The sequence below is a fragment of the Stegostoma tigrinum genome, chromosome 7, assembly GCF_030684315.1.
Source record: "Stegostoma tigrinum isolate sSteTig4 chromosome 7, sSteTig4.hap1, whole genome shotgun sequence".
Lineage (NCBI taxonomy): Eukaryota > Metazoa > Chordata > Chondrichthyes > Orectolobiformes > Stegostomatidae > Stegostoma > Stegostoma tigrinum.
The window spans coordinates 12470264-12495391 of NC_081360.1; the positions used below are offsets into that span (position 1 = coordinate 12470264).

The 25128-nt window shown below is 42.0% G+C and overlaps 1 long non-coding RNA gene across 2 annotated transcripts in view; it reads right to left on the reverse strand.

The window, feature by feature from the left end:
- Positions 1–25128, reverse strand: part of LOC125454057 (uncharacterized) — a 94375-nt gene that overhangs the window by 59007 nt on the left and 10240 nt on the right. For both annotated transcript variants that reach the window (XR_007247921.2, XR_007247920.2), the window contains exon 2: positions 1128–1212. This is a non-coding gene — a long non-coding RNA (uncharacterized LOC125454057). The remainder of the gene's footprint in view (positions 1–1127; positions 1213–25128) is intronic.

Here is a 25128-nt window from a genome sequence, read left to right on the forward strand (position 1 = left end):
ACATCTACCCACTTTATTCTGGAATTCTCTTTTATTTCTAGCATTTTCCTCAAGCTATCAAAGTCAATCTTCAGCCTCTTCTTAGCAACACCCTTTGTTGAATGTACATTGTCCCAAAGAGAACAGTTAACTATGTAAAATTGTACGGACAAATTTTTCACAGATTTTCCCTTGTATAAGATTAACTTCAAGATATTAGACAAGTATACCCTCATATCTATTGCTTCCCCTACGCCAGTGTTTCAGCAGCTAAGGTGCTTCTAACTACACGTTATTTTTGTTGCTTAAGCGGCAGTGGACAACGTTTAGTATTCTTTCTCGCCAAGACTGTAATCAATCCTGCTGTAATAGAATATCCATTTGGAAGACTGACATGTGCGGTATCACCAAAAAAAGAACTAGTTTCATATCAAGTGGGTGTTGTGAGACTCAAAACCTAATTGTGCATTTTTCAGAATTTAATTTCTTGGGAGTACAGCGAGCCCATCATGGCTATGTGCTTATAGACTGTGGTGTGGAACTATTAGCTACATTTCTTTGTTTTTGTCTACTTTTTAGTGAGATGAACTGTAATGTTTAATTTAATTTTCTTCATTTTCTGCCTTGTACTAAGATTCTGTACCCAGGTACCTTTGTACCTAAGATAGCACCATATGTGACAATAAACCTAATTTAATTCAATTCTTTCATATTTTATTTGCCCTCAAGATTTTCTCAATAGTAGCATGTTTCATCACAGTACTTAATTCCAAAACACCATAACCAGCATCAGATCGAGTCTGACTGCATACCCTATCTAACTAGACTTCTAAACTGGATAATTTCTTCACAGAATCCAAAATCATCTTTCTTTTAGGATCTTACCCAATTTATTAAGATGTAAGTATGACACTTTGTTGATCCAAAGTCACTCCTAATTTTTCATGTTTAATGGCCACACCTATATATTTAGGCTTGGCTATTAAACCGAATAAATTAGGAGTACTCTAATAACACAGTAGCCCTATGGTCTGGTAAGACTATGACGACTTTCCCTTTTATACTTAAAGGACTTCACAGCTGACTTCAGGTGTTGGATTTGTTTTATTTTATCTATCATACATAGTTCAGCTTCAATAAAAACTCACCAGGGAAACGATCAATGTTCTTCACACAGATGCTTGCTAGTTTTTCTTTGTAATATTAGCAGAACATTGTTGGGTCTGCTTTGATCTGAATGCAATAAAAACAGAAAGCGTTGATGAAACCTGGCAGTTCTAGCTGCTTGAATTTTAAGTTAAATTTAACAAGTTTTTCTCATGATTTGATTTTTGTAACAGTGTCGCTATAGAGGCTGTCACTTCAAATTTTTTTAATCAGTTCAACAGTTTTACTAAAAGAGTGGGAAAATGAATTTGTAGCAGTAAATCACCCTGACCACAAGACACTAATGGTTGGTAACGAGAAGATATGCTCCTAAGATGCTGCTTGGCCTGCTGTGTTCATCCAGCCCCACACTTTGTTATCTTGGATTCTCCAGCATCTGCAGTTCCCATTATCTCAGATACAACACGTAACTGACTTGTGTAAATGTTTTTAGCATTTTCATTCACCCATGAGGAAGGTGTGACTGGCTAGATAATTATTGGCCATCCTTAAGTGGCTTGGAGAAGGTGATGCTGAGTTACTTCCTTGAACTGCTGCATTGCCTGGGGGCCATAGTGACACACACCGTGCTGAGAAATGATAATATAGTTCCCAGTCAGGATGATATTTTACTTTGAGGGAGATCTAAAGATGGTGGAGTTCCCATGCTGTCTTTGTCATTCTAGGTTGCCGTGGTTGAATGTTTGGAAGGTGTTTTTGAAGGTTGTGGTTGGGCTGCCAATCAAGTGGACTGCTTCAGACCGGATAGTGCCAAGCTTCTTGAGTATTGTCAGGAGTGCACTCACCCAGTCAACTGGAGAGTATTCCATCACTCTACTGACTTCTTTGTCTTGTTGATGGTGAGCAGGCTTTGGGAAGTCAGGAGGAGAGTTCCTAACTGCAGTACTCCTAGCTTCTGACCTGTTCTCGTAGCCACTTACTTATATTGTTGGTTCAGTTTAGTTCTTGGTCAATGGTAACACCCAGGATGCTAATAGTGTGGGAGTCAGTCATGATAAAGCCATTGAAAATCAAGGGGCAATGTTTAGATTGTCTCTCTTTTGGAGATGGACATTGCCTGACACTTGTGTGGCATGAAGCCACTTTTCAGCACAAGCTTGGATATTGCCCTTTTTGTTAATTCAGGCACCATGCTAAATAGGATTGCTAACTTTGGCTGAACGTACCCAAGGAAGTTGTGTCATGAGTTTCCACATCGAACTGTTCCATACCCAGATTCTTGCTATTGTTTGCCCAATGCTAATTGTGCACCATCTTGTCAAGCCAATCGGAAAGCAAGAGACTTTTGTGGGGGCACAGCGGCTCAGTGGTTAGCATTGCTGCCTCACAGCATCAGGAACCTGGCTTCAATTCCACCCTCAGGTGGCTTCTGTGTGGAGTTTGCACATTCTCCCCATGTCAACGTGGAGTTTCCTCTGGGTGCTCCAGTTTCTTCCCACAGTCCAAAAGAGTGCAGGTTAGGTACATTCGTCATGCTAAATTGCCCGTAGTGTCCAGGGACATGCAGGCTAGATGGAATAGCCATGGGAGATGCAGGGTTACAGGGATAAGGTAAGGCAGAGCCGGGGGGGGGGGGGTGGGGGGGTTGGTTGTTTGGTTTGTCTGGGATGTTATTTGGAGGGTTGGTGTGGACCTGATAGGCTGAATGGCCTGCTTCCACACTGCAGGAATTTTACAAAATGATTGGATTGATTATCAGTCACATAGTTAATCTCCCACCACTGAAATGTGGTTAAATACTAAACAGAAAAAGTGTGGAAAATAAGATTTTTATTAAAAATTGCTTTGCTTTTTTCAAAGTCCCTTTGGGGCGAGAGAGGGCAGTGGGGTGGGGTGGTGAGGCAACAATGTTGGAGTGGTAATCCAAATACTCAGCTAATGCTTTAGGGATGTGGGTTCATAATCCCACAACAGCTGATGGTAGAATTTGAATTCGACAAAATCTGGAACTGAAAACTAGTCTCAGACATTGTGACCATGAAACAATCATTGACTGACATTTTTAAAAGAAAAATCTAGCTCACTTACGTCCTTTCAGGAAGGAGATCTGCTCTTCTTAGCTGGTGGACAACAATGTGAATGACACATTCTCGCAAGCTATTCAGTTCAAGGGCACTTAAGGATGGGTAACAAATGCTCGGCTTGCTGGATAATAACTCATTTCGTCTGAACAAATAAAGCCAAATGTGATTTTCTCCAGCAACGGGAAAGAGGTTTAACTCCAATCCTGGAGCACATAAAGTTATATAGTTTTTAAAATTATTTTCCTGTTACTATGTTACATCAGTACTGCATCTGGATTGCAATCTTTCCAATGACGCTCCTGCATCTTAGTTAACTATGAATATACATCTGAGTAATATACTGCACTTTGGTGCAGCAACCTCAAATTCCAACTCTAGACAGTGCAGATTCTCCGATGACCTTTTGCAGAAAGTCAGCATGAAATACATTAAGCCACACATAAATGTCAGACAATGGATTTACCAGTTAATTAAGGTACCCATGATCGATACTTAAAATTGCAGCATTTTTCTTTAGTCAAGAGTTATCCTTTGTTGCATTTGAGAATGGTTAAAATTATTGAGTGCAGTCATTATTTGTTTTGCCTGTGGATATGGTAATCTAAAATGAGGCCAAAATGAATCATGAAAACTAACAGTGGAAAATTTACTCTGGAGATGATTAGTGACCTTTACTGCTCCACAGTCAAAAGCTGCGCTTTATCTAAATAACTGTGGGAAACATACAGATGATTTTATCTGATTTTAAAGCTCACAATGATTCAGTTGGCAATGAATCTGGGTGAAACAAAATCCTGCGACAACTAACTGAGATCTTTTAGTGGTGTCAACCACTATTGCCTGAGATATGGATTGTGGACACACTCCAGAGATTTTAGCACAAAATTGAAGCAGGGCAGTCCTGAGAGAATGCTGCACTGTTACAACAGGGAATGCTGTACTGTTGGAGGTTTAATCTTTCAAATGAGTAGAAACCCAGGCCCTACCTGCCCTGGATAGATAAGATGGATCCAAAAACATTTATTTATTCTTTCACAGGGTGTGGACATATTTTCTGGCCAGCACTGACCATCCAGACATTTTAGCAGTTGCCTCAGTGTCTGTTGGAGAGACCCACATACCAGGGGTGCCTGACCAAATTCTAGGGTCACGGGCTCCACTGTAAAGCAGACATCACTAGCCCAACTGTAGAAATAGGCAGTTCACTAACATGCAGTGGGAGAGAAAGGAAGCAAATCTATTGAGGGTACTTTGACAGTGGTCAGAATGTACTAAATGTTGTTTAAAATGTTTCTAGAAATTGTGCAGCTTTGATTTTGCCTCGGATTATTTCTTTTTCTATGTAGCCCTGAATATAACTGTACCAGCATGAGGCATAACTTCATTGTCATAGGATGGACCATGGAATAATGAGTGCGCTGTGAGACTGCTGTAGCATCTGGAAGCAAGTTGCACAAAGCACATACAGGGCAATGGGTCCTGCTGACACCATTACCCCTCATCCTACAGAATCATTATTCTTCCCCTGGCCTCTGCATCCAAAACCTTTGTTGTGAATGCCATGGTCAATGATGTCTGGAGCAGGGAGGTTTCACAAGAAACAGGGGTAAATGCGTTAAGCTAACAAGGATTAGGGACCCCATAGCTCTGTATCTTGTAACGCGAATTTGTGTAATGGTGTTTCCCTTTAAAGGGCCTCACATTGGTGGGTCCTGCAGCACCATCCCTCACAGGCCAAGACCTGCCGCTCTGAGTATGGTGGTAGCCTTTTTCTTTCCCATTGCATAGTTTTGACTTCAAGCACAATGGAAATGCACATCAGTAAGTTGCTTCCAGCTTCTGCCTCTACATGTCAGCGAACATTCATTTGCCCTTCCTATATGAACCCCATCACTTTTCACCACCCCAGGTCCCCACCAAACCTGTCTACAGCAGCCTACACCTGCCAACTTTCCACCCCACCCAATCCCTAGTGCCTAGCATATGAGGTGGCCATGCCTGGTGTGGTCATATATTCATATAAAACAAAAGAACTGCAGATGCTGGTGATCTGAAACAGGGTCAGAAAATGCTGGAAAAACACAGCAAGTCTGGCAGCATCTGGGGACAGAAACAGAATTAATGTTTCAAGTCTGGTGACCTTTCTTTAGACCTTTTTTGTCAGTCCCATTGAGTTTCTCCAGCAATTCTTATGTGGTCATGCACTGTCCTCTCTCAAAGTCAAAATTCTCCTGAGGACAGGGCCATGAATCAGAGTAATTTGGGGGCTCTTTGCAGCCAAAGGCGAGCTAAAGTGGCTGGATCAAAATCTTGTAATTCTCTCCCTGGCGGCACTGGATGTCAAAATTCAGTGCGTGAACTGCGGTGGTTGAAGAAAACAGTTCACCACCACCTTCTCAAGGTCAAATATAGATGGGCAATAAATGCTGGACAGCCAGCGACAATGAGTGAAGAATAAAAAATGTCCACCCATCCTGATTTTTATGTTGAAATTTCTCAATATCAGGCTTGCACAGAGCATTTGACAATGTAGAAAACTGAATATTAATCTGCCAAGTTGAGGCATTCATGATGCAGAGGTGCCAGTGTTGGGCTGGTGTGGACAAAGTTAGAAGTCGCACGACACCAGGTTAAAGTCCAACAGGTTTATTTGAAACCACAAGCTTTCAGAGCTCTGCTCCTTCGTCATGTGAAATGTCTTGGGGTATTATTATAGCATTCAACAAGATTTAATTCCCCATTAATTGGCAACATGCCAATGCAGAGCAAGAAATGTGCCTCACCACTTGGCAAAAATCATAAAAGATGCAGCAAGATGATCACGACCAAGTCCCAATCATCACCAGACTTCTCATCCAATTCTGCCATAAATCGCTCCGTAGCCAATGTCACTCAGACCTCTATAAGATTCCACCTATTATATCAAAGTGGAAGGGAGTTATTACCAATGGTCTGACCAAAATCTATCCCACAATTAAAAACTCTAAAAGAGGTCATCTGGTTATTTTTACATTGCTTTGCTTTGGAGTTTGCTAAGTGTAAATTAGCTGCTGTGTTTCCTACATTACAAAAGTGTCAATACTTCAAAGTATCTCATTGGCTGGGAAGTGCTAATGAGACGGTTTGAGGTTATAAAAGGCGCTGTATGCACGAGTATTTTCAAACAATGAGATGCATCGCGTTGTGATGTTATGTGATTATTGACAGGAGAGAGTGCTAGAATCAGGGACGATGGACTGAATTTAGACCAACTGGCGCTGGAAGGTACTTAATCAGATAAGATCCACATTGGCATTCCTAACTGTTCAATTTTAATCACTGCCACAAAAACATATTTTGTATTACTGGCTCCAAAGTACTTAATGCTCTGGGAACACGTGGTAGATGTGGGTGAATCCATTTCATGTGGAATGCATGCATAGGTTTTCACACTTGTGGGCAATCCAGCAGCCTGGATATGGTGACATAGTCATCACCTAATCAATCACGGTGTTATTTTCCATGCTGAATACTGGCAAGCAATCAGAAAAGCCAGTATCACAACTGAGAAGCAATGCCATTCTCACATACCTGTTTTTCATCAGAAAATACTAGATCAAAATCTGTCCTGAGAATGCTGTGTGAAAGTTCTCCTTTTTTACTCCAGAGGTATTACAATACACATTTTGTAGTTCACTCCTTGTTTTCTTGGTTGAGGTCAGCCAATTCAATATAAACTGGGATTCAAAGTTTAATTTTTTTATGTATTCTAAGTTCTTCATAGCATTGTGTGTTAACTAACTAACCCACTGAGGTGCCTCACAATAGAATCTAATTTTTGTGCCTTATTATATACTATATATAATAATGAATATTAATCTTTTTAAAGCCAAAAGAGCTACAGATGCTACAAATCAAAAACAAAGACAGAAATTTCTGGGAAAGCTCAGCAGGTTATATTGTTGGTAAAGTGTTGTAAAAGGTTATAAGGGATACTATTTATAATCATCTAGAAAAGAATAAATTGATTAGGGATAGTCAGCACGGTTTTGTGAAGGGAAGGTCGTGTCTCACAAACCTTATTGAGTTCTTTGAGAAGGTGACCAAACAGGTAGATCAGAGTAAACTGGTTGATGTGGTGTATATGGATTTCAGCAAGGCGTTCGATAACGTTCCCCACAATAGGCTATTGTACAAAATGCGGAGGAATGGAATTGTGGGAGATAAAGCAGTTTGGATCGGAAATTGGCTTGCTGAAAGAAGACAAAAGGTGGTAGTTGATGGGAAATGTTCATCCTGGAGACCAGTTACTAATGGTGTACCACAAGGGTTGGTGTTGGGTCCACTGCTGTTTGTCATTTTTATAAATGACCTGGATGAGGGCGTAGAAGGATGGGTTAGTAAATTTGCAGACGACACTAAGGTCGGTGGAGTTGTGGATAGTGACGAACGATGCTGTAGGTTGCAGAGAGACATAGATAAGCTGCAGAGCTGGGCTGAGAGGTGGCAAATGGAGTTTAATGCAGACAAGTGTGAGGTGATGCACTTTGGTAGGAGTAACCGGAAGGCAAAGTACAGGGCTAATGGTAAGATTCTTAGCAGTGTGGATGAGCAGAGAGATCTCAGTGTCCATGTACACAGATCCTTGAAAGTTGCCACCTAGGTTGACAGGGCTGTTAAGAAGGCGTACAGTGTTTTAGCTCTTACTAATAGAGGGATCGAGTTCCGGAACCAAGAGGTTATGGTGAAGCTGTACAAAACTCTGGTGCGGCCGCACTTGGAGTATTGTGTACAGTTCTGGTCACCGCATCGTAAGAAGGATGTGGAAGCTTTGGAAAGGGTGCAAAGGAGATTTACTAGGATGTTGCCTGGTATGGAGAGAAGGTCTTATGAGGAAAGGCTGAGGGACTTGAGGCAGTTTTCATTAGAGAGAAGAAGGTTGAGAGGTGACTTAATTGAAACATATAAAATAATCAGAGGGTTAGATAGGGTGGATAGCGAGAGCCTTTTTCCTAGGATGGTGACGGCGAGCATGAGGGGGCACAGCTTTAAATTGAGGGGTGAAAGATATAGGACAGATGTCAGAGGTAGTTTCTTTACTCAGAGAGTAGTAAGGGAATGGAACGCTTTGCCTGCAACGGTAGTGGATTCGCCAACTTTAGGTACATTTAAGTCGTCATTGGACAAGCATATGGACGTACGTGGAATGCTGTAGGTTAGATGGGCTTGAGATCGGTATGACAGGTCGGCACAACATCGAGGGCCAAAGGGCCTGTACTGTGCTGTAATGTTCTATGTTCTATGTCTGGCAGCATATCTTAGGACAGTTGATATAAAAATAATTTGATGATGAAGTCATTTTATACCTAGATTTGCAATAGCAAAGAGTTAGAAAGGCTGGAGTTAATGTCAAGAAGCAATCAGCACCAACTTGGCGAGGGGCTTCGCACAGAGCTTAGAACCCGTTCTTTACAATTTAGAAATGGCAGAATAGTTGCATACTTGTGGCTCTAACCATATTTCAGGACTTGCTGGCTAATGTCTCAACTTCCACTACAGTATAAGCGACAGCTGCCTGACATCAGAGCGCTCCAATGGAAGCTCAGGTTAAAAGATTAACAAGGGAAAAATTAGAATATGGGAGAAAGTTAGCCAAAAATATAAAAACAGATAGGAAAAGTTTCTGCAGACAAACAATGAAGGCATAATGTTAGCTTAAAAGGTAACTACATAATTTGTGCCTACATTCACAAAATAGCCAGACATTGAGCAAATGGAATCACTTTCGGTCCTAGTAAGGCCAAGTTAACATGCCATACTCACAAAGCAATGTCAATCCAGTTAATGGCACTCAGCAGTACAGAGAAGCCTGCAATCCAACTGAAGCCACTGGCAGAATTAAGCACGCCTGTTGTTGCTTCGATCAGAGGTGGGCCAGAGATAAAATAGCCTAACGGATGATGGGTCAGTTTTCCTTATTCATCTCGCCATTTTTGCGAAGGTTGGAAGTAGTCAACACAGTTCTTCAGGAGTTATTGAGGCCAGTTAAAGGGTTCCAGGAGGTGGCCAGACCCGTTCAGGTGACTTGAAGCAGAGTGTCCGACAGCCAGGCTCAGGTGGGTGCAAATACCCTTCTTGCCTTTGAAGTCATCCTGTGGTCAGGCTCCCCAACCTCCCCCTTCTCTACACCAGCAGTGGTCTGGCTATAAGATTAATTTTATAAATTTAAGGTTTTAAAAATTTAGACAGAGGCTACCTACATTTTGAATTATTCTCCCCTGTTACTTACGCTTTCTTGCAGCCAAGCTGCTCCTTCCAAGCTAGTAAGTTGTCCAAGTTCTAGAGTCCAGCCAGCCTCTCTGATTGGATAGGGAATCAAACAAGGGTGTTTATCTGTAAAATTGCAAAGAGCTACTGTTTCTCCCTCAGGGGTCAGTTTGAGAATTGGAAACTCCCAGTCTCTGTCTCCAACCCTCAGAAAAACATTCCTGAGCTATGTGCTTCCTAAACCTGCCTCTTTCTGGCAGATGGAGAATGAAATATAGTTTGCTGTTATTCAATAGAAAGTCTAAGTGATCTTTCTTATTGAAACGTAGATGGTAAACTGCAAGATTTTGCAAATATCTCAAATTCCAGACCAGAAGAGGCTGGATGTATAAATGCTCGTTGCAATGATCAGCATGGTTGGCTCAGTGGTTTAGCCTCACAGCACCAGCGACCAGGTTTTGATTCCACCCTGGGCAACTGTCTGTGTGGAGTTTGTATGTTCTGCCTGCATCTGCGTGGGTTTCCTCCCACAGTCCAAAGATGTGCAGGTTAGGTAGATTGGCCATGCTAAATTGTCCGTACTGTCCAGGGATGTTTAAGTTAGGTGGGTTAGAACATAGAACAGTACAGTACAGGCCCTTTGGTCCACAATGTTGTGCCAACTTATTATCCTACTAAGATCAATCTACCTTGAATACCCGACATTTATCAACCTCCATGTGCCTAACCAAGAATTGCTTAAAAGTCTCTAAAGACTTGGGAAATACAGGGGCAGGGGGTTGGGATGCTCTTCAGAGGGTTGACATGGACTTGTTGGGCCGAATGCCGGTTCAAACACCATAGGCATTCTATGATGATGTAAGTTGATAGCAATGCAAATCCTTGCCCTTATGTGCTTCCAGTTGTTATTGAAATAGATGCCTGATTTCAGTGGGGACATCTTCACTGACTCACAGGCCTCATCAAGATTCAGTAAAGAATTGTTCCTTAAACTCTCTGTGCTAATGAAGTCTCCTACTGAAGATCCTTTTGGCCCAATCTCTCCTCCCTCTTCTAACAGCTTTTCCTACACGACATAATCTCTGTTCATTCTTCAAGTTGCATTGCACTGCAAGAGAAATGCCTACTAGTGCGGTACTTCTCAGATGTCATCATCTGCAATCCATTTGGGCAGGGAAAAAGATCCCATGGGTCACCTTGCAGTCTCACTCTCCCTGTTTTCCTTTGCCACTGCCAAAATGCTGATCAGAATTAAGACTGGTTAGGAAGATTAGATCACACAGAATACAGGGAGAACTAGCTAATTAAATACATGACTGGCTTGAAGGTAGAAGACAGAAGGTGGCAGTGGAGGCCTGCTTTTCAGACTGGAGGCCTGTGACCTGTGGTGTGCCACAAGGATCGGTGCTAGGTCCACTGCTTTTCACGCTTCCTATCAATGATTTAGATGTGAACATGGGAAGTATAGTTAGTAAGTTTGCAGATTATACCAAAATTGGAGATGTAATGAATGGCAAAGGTCACCTCAGAGTACAACAGGACCTTGATTCAATGGGCCAATAAGTGGCATATGGAGTTTAATTTAGATCAATGTGAGGTGCTTCATTTTGGAAAGGTAAATTAAGGCAGGACTTGTGGTGATAAAAGAAACTGCAGATGCTGGAATAATTATATACTTAATTGCAAGGTCCTACGGAGTGCAGCTGAACAAACAGACCTTGGAGTATGGGTTCATAGTTCCTTGAAAGTGAAGTCACAGGTAGATAGGATAGTGCAGAAGGCGTTTGGTATGTTTGCCTTTATTGGTCAGTGCATTGAGCACTGGAGTTAGGAGGTCATGTTGCAGCTGTACAGGGCATTGGTTTGGCCACTTTTGGGATTTTGCGTGCAATTCTGGTCTCCCTCCTATATAAAGGATGTTGTGAAACATGAAAGGGTTCAGAAAAGATTTATGAGGATGTTGCCAGGGTTGGAGGATGTGAGCTATAGGGAGAGCTAAATAAGCTGGGACTATTCTCCCTGGAGCATCAGAGGCTGAGGGGTGAAGTTAGAGAGGTTTATAAAATCATGAGGGGCACGAATAGAGTGAATAGCCAAGGTCATTTTCCGACCGCGGGGATTTTAAAACTAGAAGGCATAGGTTTAAAGTGAGAGGGGAAAGCTTTAAAAAGGATCTGAAGGGTGAAATTTTCATGCCAAGGACGGTGCTTTTTGGAATTAGCTGCCAGGGAAGAGGTGGAGGTTGGTACAATTACAACATTTAAAAAGCATCTGGATGTATACATGAAATGGAAGGGTTTAAGAGAGATATCGGCCAAATGCTGGCAAATGGGGCTACGTTTACATAGGATATCTGGTCGGCATAGATGAGTTGGATCAAAGGGTCTGTTTCCATGCTATATATCTCTACAACTCTATAAAGTCACTGCTTTTGATGGAAGACCAATGACGTGGCATCTGGTTCCAAGCTTGAGTACCTCACTCTCATGGTAGGCTCCATGGTCAGTCAGTTTGCCTTGTTTTCAACCCTACAGGCATTGAAAACCCAATTTTGCAGTTGTGTGTTGTAACAGTGACATAAGTATAAAATGATACAGTTGTTACTCGTACTTACAATGTCAGAAGTCACATTAGTTGTGTAATGCCATCAATGGCGAGAATGAAAGTTCTAACTTGAATATCAAATCTCTTCAGCCCTGACGTTCTGCATCAGCGACCTGCTTTTTGGATCAGCTCTCAGGTAATCAGAAGGACTGTGATAAACCATATATTTCTCTGCAACATGCTTTGAGAACAATTCTATGTTTGTCCACTTTCAAGGGGCCCCCTTGGTTCATGCAAAAGTTTTGAAGGAAGCTAAAAGTGCTTCAGTAACTGCCACATAAATTGCTGTTGAAGTCTGCAGCAATCAAAAGTACTAAATCTTGTAGAATAGAAGAAACAGCGAGTGCAAATCAACAAGCAACTATCCCACAAATAATTGATGATCCCTTTAACATGCACTGATTGGAGGTCTTTCCTACTGCTGAATGTGTGTTCAAATGCGTGAGACTAAGGGCATTTGTTGGAATGTTCAATGTCAAAATGGCACTCTTGTTGGCAACTTAGCATTGCACACTTGTTGATGCCATGATCAGTTTGTTCTGCATACTGTTAGACCCGGTTTACTGCATGCCTGTCAATGTTTGCACCAATATAACAGTAAGTATGATTCACCCAGAAGTGTGTGCATGATAATAAATCCAGTTGCTCTAATATCGGCATTTTCAAATAATGCTATTTTGAGACCCAAGCAGAAAGTGAGAGATTCTGGAAATGAGGGTGAAACAAGGCACATGACATAGAAAAATAAGATATACAAAAATTTTGAAATAACAGACAAGGGAACTTAGTAACTCAGCCAGATCTTATGCATTATTTCAGAAAGGAAGTTCTTAAGGATTTTTTTGCTTCATTAGGAAAATTGTGCCATGTTGTACTTCTTAGAGTTAATAGCTAGATGCTGAATATTTTGCACAGACATTCAGCAATTCAGGATCAGTGCATTATTGATCCTGTTTGTGGATGTCAGTGGGAATTGAATCATCTTGTATTTTGCAAAAGTCAATCAATAAAGCGCAATAGTTCAAAGTGAAAATCAAGATGGGGTAACTTCTGCAATGTCAGTGGTGGAGTTAGTATTGATAGACAAAATGCAAAGACTGGATCCAGAGAACGAATTCAAATAAGGTCAAAGAGTTTAAAGATAACTCTCGATAAAAATGTAATATTAGGAAGAGTATCTAAGAAAGTGTCAGGTTTTCGAAAAACCCATCTGAATCACAGAATCATGGAAACACAGTAGAGAAATGGCCCTTCAGCCCATTCAGTCTGCACTGACAAAAAAAAGCACTCAATTTTGTGCTTTAGGGAAAGTAACCTGCTGACATAATTTGCTCCTACACAGAAGTGTCATAATCATTTGGCAGAATGCCTCATTGGCAGAACATTCAAACAAGCACCAAGGTGAGAAGGGCCCTCCCCATCAGATACTTCATGCACGTCTAAGGTTTCAACAACACTGCACTTTATGTTCAAAGTGGCAGCTGTGGGAAAGAAACTATCACCCACCTCCTTCTGGAATATACTTTTATAAAGGGGGTCTGAGCTGAATTGCAGTAATTTTTGTTCCAGTACAAGTATTTCCGTAACAGGACTTTGTGCTTTGCAGGCTGCTCCCACGGACAAACACTGAGACAAACATTAGCTCATCTGGAGGATCATCGGCTTGATGATAGACAGTCTTAGTCTGTCCAAAACTTATTCGGCTTCCAGTACAAAGGAGTCTCCGTGACTGAGTGTTGTAGACTGGCACATTCCAAAGTCCAGGACTACATGATGAGGGACACATTAAATCTTCAGGCAGTTACAATGGGGTAAAGGTTACTGGCTAAGGCCTTTTTGCCATAGTACAATGGAAAGCTGAAAACTGGATAAAACCCCTTGGGCTGAAAAGCTGACAGGTGCAGAATTGTGTAATTAACCGCAATTGTAAAAGTGCTAACATACAGTGTTTGAAGAAAATAATTTGGTTTGCATTGAATGTCATGTCAAGTTTGAATAGACATGCAATCCACTTTTAAAACTTTTTATGAATGAAGTATATTTGGAAAAAGTGCCCTTTGAAAGGACTTGGCTAGCCAATCGGATGTATCAAACTCAAAGGAGAAACAACATTTTCACAGGCAACAAGGGATATGAAATAAATCATAGAATCCCTTCAGTGTGGAAACAGGCCCTGTGGCCCAACAAGGTCACACTGACCCTTGGAGCATCCCACCTTAGACCCATCCCCCTAGAACCCACCCAAGCTACACATCCCTAAATACTATTTAGCACGGCCAAACCAGCTAACCAGCACATCTTTGGACTGTGGGAGGAAACCCACACAGACACAGGGAGAATGTGCAAACTCCACACAGACAGTCATCCAAGGGTGGGATTGAACCTGGGTCCCTCGCACTGTGAGGCAGCACTGCTAACCACTGAACCATCACACCAAGGTAATATTCAGTAATGCCCTTATCCTGACAATCAATTAAAACAAAGACAGGGGTGACAGGTTGAAAATGAAATTTTGTTTCAGAGACGTAAATTAATTAGCTTTTTGGGCAACACAGCACTTATATTGTAGTAAAATGCCCTAAGGCACTTCACAGGAATATGGCTTAACAAAATTTGACTCTGCAACACATAAGAAACAGCTAATCCAAAGACTGTGCAAAGAAATAGGTTTTAGAGAATGTGTTAAAGGAATAAAGAGTAGAAGGAATGGCCATGAATGGGGCAGGGGTCTGTGGCCTAGTGATGAAGGTGATCAATGAAGCAGAATTTTGATCTGGAAAAGAACAGGAAGGACTGCAAATGGAAGTGTTCATCATGCCTCCAGGCACATTTGCTCATTAAGTATTGAGCGCAAACAGCAATTCATAAGTCAGGACAAGCTACAAACAGGAATGTTACCAAAAGTACACAGTCTCTTCCCAGAGTGTGTGTTGGCCACACCAAGCTGGCCATCACCTGAGCGATTCTTTTCAGTCTGTGAGATTAATAAAACCATTCCACAAGAAAAGGGAAAATCGTGCTTGACAAATCTGTTGGAATTCCATGAAAATGTAACTAGTACAGTCGACAAGGGGGGAACAGTTGATGTAGTATATTTCGACTTCCAGAAAGCATTTGACAAATAATAATGGGCATATTAGTCATAATCGACCAATGTGCAAGATTAAAACGCATGGGATTGGGGGGAGTGTATTGAGATGAACAGGAAACTGGTTGGCAGAAAGGATACAAAGTGTAGGAATAAATGGGTCCTTAACAGATGGCATGGTGGCTCAGTGGTTAGCACTGCTACCTCACAGTGCTAGGGACCTGGGTTTGATTCCAGCCTCGAGCAACTGTCGGTATGGAGTTTGCACATTATCCCCATGTCTGCGTGGGTTTCCTCTGGGTGCACAGGTTTCTTCCCACAGTCCAAAGACGTGCAGGGTAGGTGAACTGGCCATGTTATAGTGCCCAGAGATTTTAGATTTGGTGGGTTAGACATGGGGAAATCAGGAGCAGGGGAATGGGTCTGGGTGAGATGTTCCTCTTCAGAGGGATGGTGTGGACTTGTTAGACCAAATGGCCTGTTTCCACACTGTAGGGATTCTAAGATTTTCAAATTGGTAGGCAGTAACTAGTGAGCTGCCACAGCTATTCACAATATACATTAATGAATTGGATAAGGCAACAAAATGTAACACCTCCAAGTTCACAAGGATGCAGAGATCCTTCAGTATGATCTCAACAGGTTGGTTGAGTGGGAAAATCAATGGCAAATGCAGTATAATTTGGATAGATGTGACGTTGTTCACTTTGGAAGCAAAGACAAGAAGGCAGGTTAGTACCTGAATGGCTGTAAATTGGGAGAGGGGAGTGTGCAGCAGGACCTAGGCGTCCTTATGCACTTGTCGCTAAAGGTCAACAGACAGTAAGAAAGGCAAATGGTACGCTGGCCTTCATTGCAAGAGGTTTCAAATACAGGAGCAGAGATGTGTTGTTGTAGTTGTATAGGGCCTTGCAGAGAACATATCCTTGAAAATTAGGGCAGCACTGGTTCTGGGCTCATGTGGGCCCCAACCAAAGCTGACCCCCTGCACTCTGCCTATCGACCAGATCAAATCTTTTTTTAACCATCCCAAAGAGATGTCAAGCATTTCCTTGTGGAATGACATTCCATACAGGTGATTTCAGTGAGCTGACACTCAGGAGTTTGAAACCATCCTACAGTGTTTTGATGAAAAGTCACCGGACTTGAAATTTATCTCTGTTTTCTTCCCACAGATGCTGCCAGACCAGCTGACTTTCTCCAGTAATTTCTTGTGTTTCAAACCGCCAGCATCTACAATTCTTTGTTTTCTAATTACTGCAGTGTGATTATGTGGGCAGCTCTATCTTTGTTTCTGGCAGATGCTGTTTCAGTGAAATAGCACTGCCAACCAGTGTCTGTGCATACATGGTCACATAAATAAACAACCATCAACCAGTCCAAAGATGTGCAGGCTAGGTGGATCGACCATACTAAATTGCCCATAGTGTTCAGGGGTGTGTGGGTTATATGGGGGATGGGTCTGGGTGGGATGCTTCAAGGGGCGGTGTGGACTTGTTGGGCCGAAGGGCCTGTTTCCACACTGTAGGGAATCTAATCTAATCTACTGCCTCCTTGACTGTAGAGCAGAGCCTTTCACTCTGTCAGCTACAAGTCTTCCTTGACACAAACTATCAAAATAACTTGTACCTCAGATAGCTTTTTGTTTTTTTTTACTTTAGAAGTCTGTGGTTAAAACAATTTTAAATTACTTAATTGTTAATAATTATTTATTCACAATAATATAACGATAGCAAGATTGAGAAGGTGTATCTAAGAAGAAAGGGGCAACATGACTGATTAATTATAGACTTGAACATATTTCATTCCAGGTCTTAACGTTAAAGTGGAAATTTTTGAAATCCAATCAAGTTTTGGAATGTGCTGCAAGCTGATCAAACCATGGTTCCTCTTCCCTCCACATCATCTAGAACTTAAATAACCTTTCAGAAATATTAAACAGGACACCCAAAACTATAGCCAGTAATCTAATTGAACCCTAATCAATATTTTGTATTGTAAAAAATTATCACTCCTGTACCCTATTTCATTATGACCTAGATCAAAAATATTATTGAGCAATTATTGGATTTATTCTCTCTGTTCTTCAAAGGAACAGAATCTTTGAAGTTCAAAGCTCCTATGTTGATCCACACTCTTTTAACTTCTGTTCTATTTTCTTATATTCCCCGTCTTTCTTCTTCCAAACTGTATTGTCTAAAGAAACTGATGATTTATAATTATGTATTCTCAGGATATCCCAAATTACTTTGCAGTCCACAATGTGTTTATGAATGGTCATCACTGTTGTAACGTAGGAAATGGGGTAGCTCATTTCCAAGTAGCAAGGGCCCAAAAATAGTCTTGTGCTATTGACTGGATAATTTGTTTTCCCGATATTTGTAGTGAAGTAGTGCTAAGAAACAAATGCCAGCCAGGATTTTTGGAGAACTGTCCTGCACTTCTTCAAAATAGTCTTTTTATTCTATCATGGGATGTGCGCTCATTAGCAAAAGCTGCATTTGTTCCCCATTCTAAATTGCCTTTAAACTGAGTGGCTTGCTAGTGGCATTGCAGATGACAGCTGACAGTCAATGCTACGGATCTAAAGTCCCATACAGACTAGGCCATGTAAAGATAGCAGGTATATTTCCTGAACTAGTTAGGTTTTTACAGCAATCGTCAATAGTTTGATGGCCCCAATACTGAGGTCAGCTTTACAGTCCAGATTTATTCATTAAGTTTAAATTCCACCAGCTGCCATGGTGAGATTTGAATCAATATCTTTAGAATATTAGCTTAGGTTTCTGGAATACCAATTCAGTAACTCTATCACTACAGCTCTCTAAAAGCGTACCATGAAATCTAACACATCCACCTGAACAGCACATGAAGCTTTCTCTTAACATCCCACGATCTTTCATCTATTACAATTGATCCTTAGAAGCAGGTCCCAAGTTCATTGTGATTCTGGATGGACTTATAGTTATGGTCCCTGGGGGAGGAGTGTTGAACTGGCTTCAATTCTGAACTCAAACTCTCTCTAGGTTAGTTGCAGTAAGACTAATTTAGAAAAGCTCTCTTTACCCAATCCAAAGTACTTAAATTTTAAAAGGAACTAAGCTACAAGGCTTTCTTGAATTAAAGGGTGAACTACTAACTGCAAGAAAAGACAATAAAATGCAACACACATGCACATAGATTAGAAATTTGAATTAACAAAAATGATAACAGTTAAAAAGATATAAAAACCATTCAGACCTGGCAAGAACTGCAGATGTTGGAGTCAGAGACAACACACTGTGGAGCTGGAGAACCACAGCAGGCCAGGCAGTATCAGGGGAGCAGGAAAGTTCAGGAAAGGTTTGGGACCTTTCTTCAGAAATTTCTGGTAAGAGTAAATAGCATGATTTAAATGATTCTCGGTCCTGCAAGTTCATTAACATGCTTTCGTCCTGTTTTCTTTTCAATAGCGTCTCCACTGGGTAACTTCCAGATTTCAGAGTAAATGTAAGTCTTTCTTTTACCTGCAGCAAGATGTATCCAATAGCTGTGCGTAAGCTATGACTTTGACAGCACTTAATCTCCACAAGTACATCAGCCAAGTAACATGCACAGTGGCTGCAGTTGGGTTTTAATCCTTTTTTTGTATATTTCTGGAAGATTGAAGCATAAACATTTCCGCAATTTGGGGCATAATACATAGTATATGATTTCTAGTGAGGAGGGTAGTCAGCCTCTTGTTATCTCTTACATTTAAGTCTCTCTGTTTGAAGTTTTGCTGACATTATACAGGTATGACATTCTGTGAGTTCAAAGGGCTTTGTGAGACAGACACTGAATTTACATACTGAGCCATTTTTGGTAGCATGTCTCTTTTAAAAAGCACATGGTGTACTTAGAAGTTCAAGTCGTCCTAAGTAATCTAGGGTTACGATCCATTGTCATGGTATATCTATCCGCTTAAAGTGCATCTGCTGGCCCACTCCAAGGCTGGAGTTAAGCACATGGAGAATAAGTCTCACCACCTGGGACAACTGAATTGAGGTGACCCTGCTTCTGCAGGACTCAGAGTTGCATTCTGTTGACAGCAGTCAATCAAGTGGCTGCATCTGAGACTGTTGTCCTATTAAGAACAGGGCTTGCTGTATAAATAATAAATATCCATTTGCTCAGCATCCTTAGCAATGCCACCACTAGCAGTGGACATTACTGCGGCTAGATTTGGAGCTGAATGAAGAAGCTGCATTGACGGTTATGCACTCTCAAAGTCAGGTACTAGCATTTGATAGGAAGGGTGAACTCAAGGTGGTTAAGCCACCTGGCAGATTTCCTGCCACTGTTAACATGGCATAATGGCAAGAAAACTTTGGGCATGTCACCAGATCTTTCCCAAACTATTTCACCAACCTTTTGGCCTTCCATCCTATCCCCATATAGCTGATAAAACTGAGCTCCAATAAATGACTGATATCTTCCTGGAGTTTTTTAGAGGTGCTCCACATGTTCACCAGCCTTCATAGTTTTCTGTGGTTCACACGTTTCATGCTTGCTTCCCTGAGACCCCCCCAGTTCCAAATATATACGTGTGGAACAAAAAGGACTGTGTGTACATTTTTAAACTTAGTGGGTTTCTTGTCTGATAGCCAACCTGATCGAGAGGCTTGGCTCCTTGGTTGCGTAGGGATTGGTACAGCAGAGTCCACAGGTAGGTAGCTTTCCTGTTGCTTAGAATGCACATCTGATTGTGAAGGTTTAGAGGAATGGAGGGATAATTTCATGTTTCAGTTTGGGACCTTTCTTCAGAAATTTCTGAGAAGAGGTTTCTGATAAGAGTAGATAGCAGTTGATTCTTGGTCCTGCAAGTTCATTGACATGCTTTTGTCCTGTTTCCTTTTCAATGGCATCTCCACTGGGTAATTTGACTTCCAGATTTCAGAGCAAACGTAATCTTTCTTTTAAGTAGTGTAACTGTCCAGCCATATGTGACACACAACAGATGCTGTAAAGCTTCTCCCTGAAATTGTCCTTGATTCACTTCCGCGTTTGGGTTTCCTCAGGCCTAGGAAACATATCCAGTCCTGGTAAAAACTACAAAAATGGTTAGATTGGGGTTGCCAGCCTTATTAAAAAATAGGAATGACCTATCTGTTGACTGAGATAGGTTGGCTGCTTGGTCCTTATCTCATCTCCACAAAGCCAAAAATGAACTTTCAGAATGATATGAATCCAACCTACCAGTTTTCTGTGTTAAAATTAATGGGTATGTTGACTCGGAACTGGGTATGTTGACTCGGAACTAAGTGACTAGAGTTTGAAAAAAGAAACTACTTCTCTGGTAGAGGAATTTAGAACAGGAGGATATTGCCTCACAATTAGAACCGATCATTCAAGATTCAAGTTAGGAAACAAAACAATATGGATGCTAGGTCAATTAATGCATTAAAGATGGAAAGGTTTCTGCAAGTTAAGTGCGTGCATGAAATGGAATCAGGGTGGGAGTAGGGAATTAAGATGAAGATCAGGCATGACCTCGCTAAATAACAGGTTCCTAAACCTAACCCTTATCCTATTGTCGCTATGTTCTGAGCATCAGTATGCAGTAAATCATCACAACTCACCTCTTCAAAAAGACTGGGATAATAAAGTGTGAAGCTGGATGAACACAACAGGCCAAGCAGCATCTCAGGAGCACAAAAGCTGACGTTTCGGGCCTGGACCCTTCATCAGAGAGGGGGATGGGGTGAGGGTTCTGGAATAAATAGGGAGAGAGGGGGAGGCGGATCGAAGATGGAGAGAAAAGAAGATAGGTGGAGAGAAGAGTATAGGTGAGGAGGTAGGGAGGGGATAGGTCAGTCCAGGGAAGATGGACAGGTCAAGGAGGTGGGATGAGGTTAGTAGGTAGGAAATGGAGGTGCGGCTTGGGGTGGGAGGAAGGGATGGGTGAGAGGAAGAACAGGTTAGGGAGGCAGAGACAGGCTAGGCTGGTTTTGGGATGCAGTGAGGGGAGCGGATGAGCTGGGCTGGTTGTGTGGTGCAGTGGGGGGAGGGGATGAACTGGGCTGGTTTTGAGATGCGGTGAGTAAAGGGGAGATTTTGAAGCTGGTGAAGTCCACATTGATACCATTGGGCTGCAGGGTTCCCAAACGGAATATGAGTCGCTGTTCCTGCAACCTTCAGGAGGCATCATTGTGGCACTGCAGGAGGCCCATGATGGACGTGTCATCTAAAGAATGGGAGGGGGAGTTGAACCATTTCACGCGAACCATTTCAACTCCCCCTCCCATTCTTTAGATGACACGTCCATCATGGGCCTCCTGCAGTGCCACAATGATGCCACCCGAAGGTTGCAGGAAAAGCAACTCATATTCCGCTTGGGAACCCTGCAGCCCAATGGTATCAATGTGGACTTCACCAGCTTCAAAATTTCCCCTTCCCCCACTGCATCCGAAAACCAGCCCAGTTCGTACCCTCCCCCCACTGCATCACACAACCAGCCCAGCTCATCCCCTCCCCCCACTGAATCCGAAAACCAGCCCAGCCTGTCTCTGCCTCCCTAACCTGTTCTTCCTCTCACCCATCCCTTCCTCCCACCCCAAGCCGCACCTCCATTTCCTACCTACTAACCTCATCCCACCTCCTTGATCTGTCCGTCTTCCCTGGACTGACCTATCCCCTCTCTACCTCCCCACCTATACTCTCCTCTCCACCTATCTTCTTTTCTCTCCATCTTCGGTCCGCCTCCCCCTCTCTCCCTATTTATTCCAGAACCCTCACCCCATCCCCCTCTCTGATGAAGGGTCTAGGCCTGAAACGTCAGCTTTTGTGCTCCTGAGATGCTGCTTGGCCTGCTGTGTTCATCCAGTTTCACACTTTATTATCTTGGATTCTCCAGCATCTGCAGTTCCCATTATCTCTCTTCAAAAAGTCTGACTGAGTTTGCTTAATTCCATGCCTTTAACAAATCTACGTAGTCTACCCTTGATTAACCTTTGTTTTTCTATACTTTGTAAGCAACATAGACATATGTGGGGTTGAAGATGGGTCTAGACCCAAAACGTCAGCTTTCCTGCTCCTCTGATGCCTACTGTGTTCATCCAGCTCAACACCTCGTCATCTCTTAATGATAGACATATGTGGGTTATTTTCTTCATAGCAAGTGCTTTTTGAGTTTAAAATATTCTATAATTTGGTTTTTCAAAATGTTGAAATATTGTAACAATTTTGTGGAACCAATGGGCTGATCTTTCCCACTTTTCGACAAGGTGTTTTTTCTGGTGAGATTCTTTATTGATAGTTCTTCCCACTCACACCATCACCCTCCCCACCCCAATTCTTCAGCTCTTCAGCCCCTTAATTATATAGTCAGTATTTAGATGCCCAGCTGATACAATCGTGCAGCAAGAATGATGGAATTGCTCACCACTACTGAGACTGTGCTACCTGCATGCTACTAGTAACATATTTAAATTACAAACCTACAGCACTTCAGCCACTGCAAACAAGGAACTTCCCTCATTGTGCGCTGTTCAACTCTAATCACTGAAGATATAGCCCAGAAAGGGAAACTGGCACCCCATTTGGCAGAAAGAAATCTGGACGTGTTCTTCATTGAGAGAAGGGCAGTTTCCTCCACTTGAACAAAGGAGGTCACATACCAGTCCCAGACAGCCCATAGAGAGACAATAGTCTGGGTCAGTATACTTTCCAGAGTCAAGCAAAACACACAGCAATGCCAAAAGAAGGTCAATGACCCTCTGCATTCTGTAAGGTTAAGTGCCATATTTTCGCTATGCCACCTCATATTCAAAGGGTCGCAATTACTCACTCTGACTCCACCACTGTACAGAGCTCTCACCAAGACTCATGTTCTGCAACTCTTATTAGTGCATGCAGCCCGTCCACTCAACAGCATTCACGACCTCATCCTCTCAAACCACTAACCCTCCCTGCCTCTGTGCTTCCTACTCACTCACTTGGGGGCACCTTACCACCCCTTCTGTCTCTAAATTACTGCTCACTACTCTCCCATCACATCTATCATACTAACGTCTTCTCTTTGTCTCACTATAAGAAAACATATCTCACAACCAGACTACAGGGCAGCATGGTGGCTCAGTGGGTAGCACTGCTGCCTCACAGCACCAGGGACCTGGGTTCAATTCCATCCTCGGGCGACTGTCTGTGTGGAGTTTGCACGTTTTCCCCGTGTCTGCGTGGGTTTCCTCCCACAGTCCAAAGTTGTGCAGGTTAGGTGGATTGGCCTTGCTAAAATGCCTGTAGTGTTCAGGGGACTCAAGATGAGGTGGGTTATAGGGGGATGGGTCTGGGTGGGATGCTCTGAGGGTCAGTGTGAACTTGTTGGGCCGAAGGGCCTGTTACCACACTGCAGGGATTCTGTATCTCAAGACTAGCAGCAAGGTGGCAAATACTAGGTTCCTCACCTCATATGAAGACAAAATACTAGAATTGGCCATAGCAGGATGATTACTCATGTGGAGACATCAGGATCTCAATGAGGAACCACCCAGGTGAGCTTCATTGTGGTGTACTGCACTGTTCTGCTCTCCCATTAGTGCCAATGCTAAATCTTTTTACCCTGAACAAACTTTACCCCTGTTTAACATGCAATACTCACTCTTCTCTTAAGCTGGTGCTTATGGGACTCATAAGACCATTAGATGTAGAAGCAGAAGTAGGCTAGTTAGGCCATTGAATCTACTCCACCATTCAAAGAGATCATGGCTGATTTGATCATCCTCAGCTCAACTTTCCTTTCTTTTCCTATAATCCTTTATTATTAGCTGAAATATACTTAACAACACAGGCTTGACTGTATTTGCAGTAAAGAATTCCACATGTTGATTATTTCTGCAAGATAAGAAAATTCTCCTCATCCGTGTGGAAAATGGATGACCCCTTACTTTGAGATTATACCATCTGGTCCTAGGCTCTTCCATAAGGTAAATAAACTCTCATCATCTAGCCTGGCAAGATCCCTAAAAATCACTTATGTTTATATAAGGTCCTTCTCATTCTTCTAAACTGTCCTAACCTCATACAAAAATCCCTCTATACTGGGATCAACCTCACGAACCTTGTCTGGACTGTCTTATTCCTTGTCTATTGTTTCTTAGATAAGAAGCTCAATATTCACAATATTCTAGCTGTGGTGTAACTAGTGCCTTGTACAGCAATATCTCCCTATTTTTATAATCCTTTTGTTATGAAATAAAGACTAATTTTCCATTTGTTTCCCTTTTACCTGCTAAACCTATATGCTACTTTTTCTTTCTTTATGCACTAGAACCCCAAATCCTTCCATACTAAAGCTTTCTGCAGTCTTTCTTCATTTAAATAATGTGCAGCAGGTTTTTTTGCCAAAGAGCCCAGCCTCACATTTTCCTACATTCCATTCCATCTGCCACATTTTCCTAATCACCTAACCTGTACATATCTTTGTGTGATCATCATGACTTGCCTTTCAACCTGTTTTTGTGTGATTCACAAACTTGGATATATTCACTTCCTTCATCCAAATCACAAACATAGATTTGCGTCCCAGCATCAACCCTGTGACACTCCACGAGTTACAGGTTTCCATCTGCAAATGCCCTCCTTACTCCTACCAAATCTCTACCTTCTATTAGTTAGCTAATCCTCTGTCCCTGCTATTACATTACCCCAGCTCCACTGACTCCTCTCTTAAGTCGCCGAAAATGTGGTATCTTATCAAATGAAATTCAAATCTACACCGACTGTTGATATATTCATATTACATGCACTGTTTCCCATTTATCTATCCAGCTTCTTACATTTTCCCCATTGAGTCTACAAATACATTTATTATGACTGTCAAATGCCAAATGGTGGAATTTGATATTTAAATTTAATATGTAGAATAAAATATGGAACTAAGAGTCGAATGATGACCATGAATCCATTACCAATTGTCAGTAAAGCCGATCTGGTTCACTAATGTCCTTTGGGAAAGGAATTTGCCATCCTTACCTTGTCTGGCCTGTATGTGACTCCAGACCC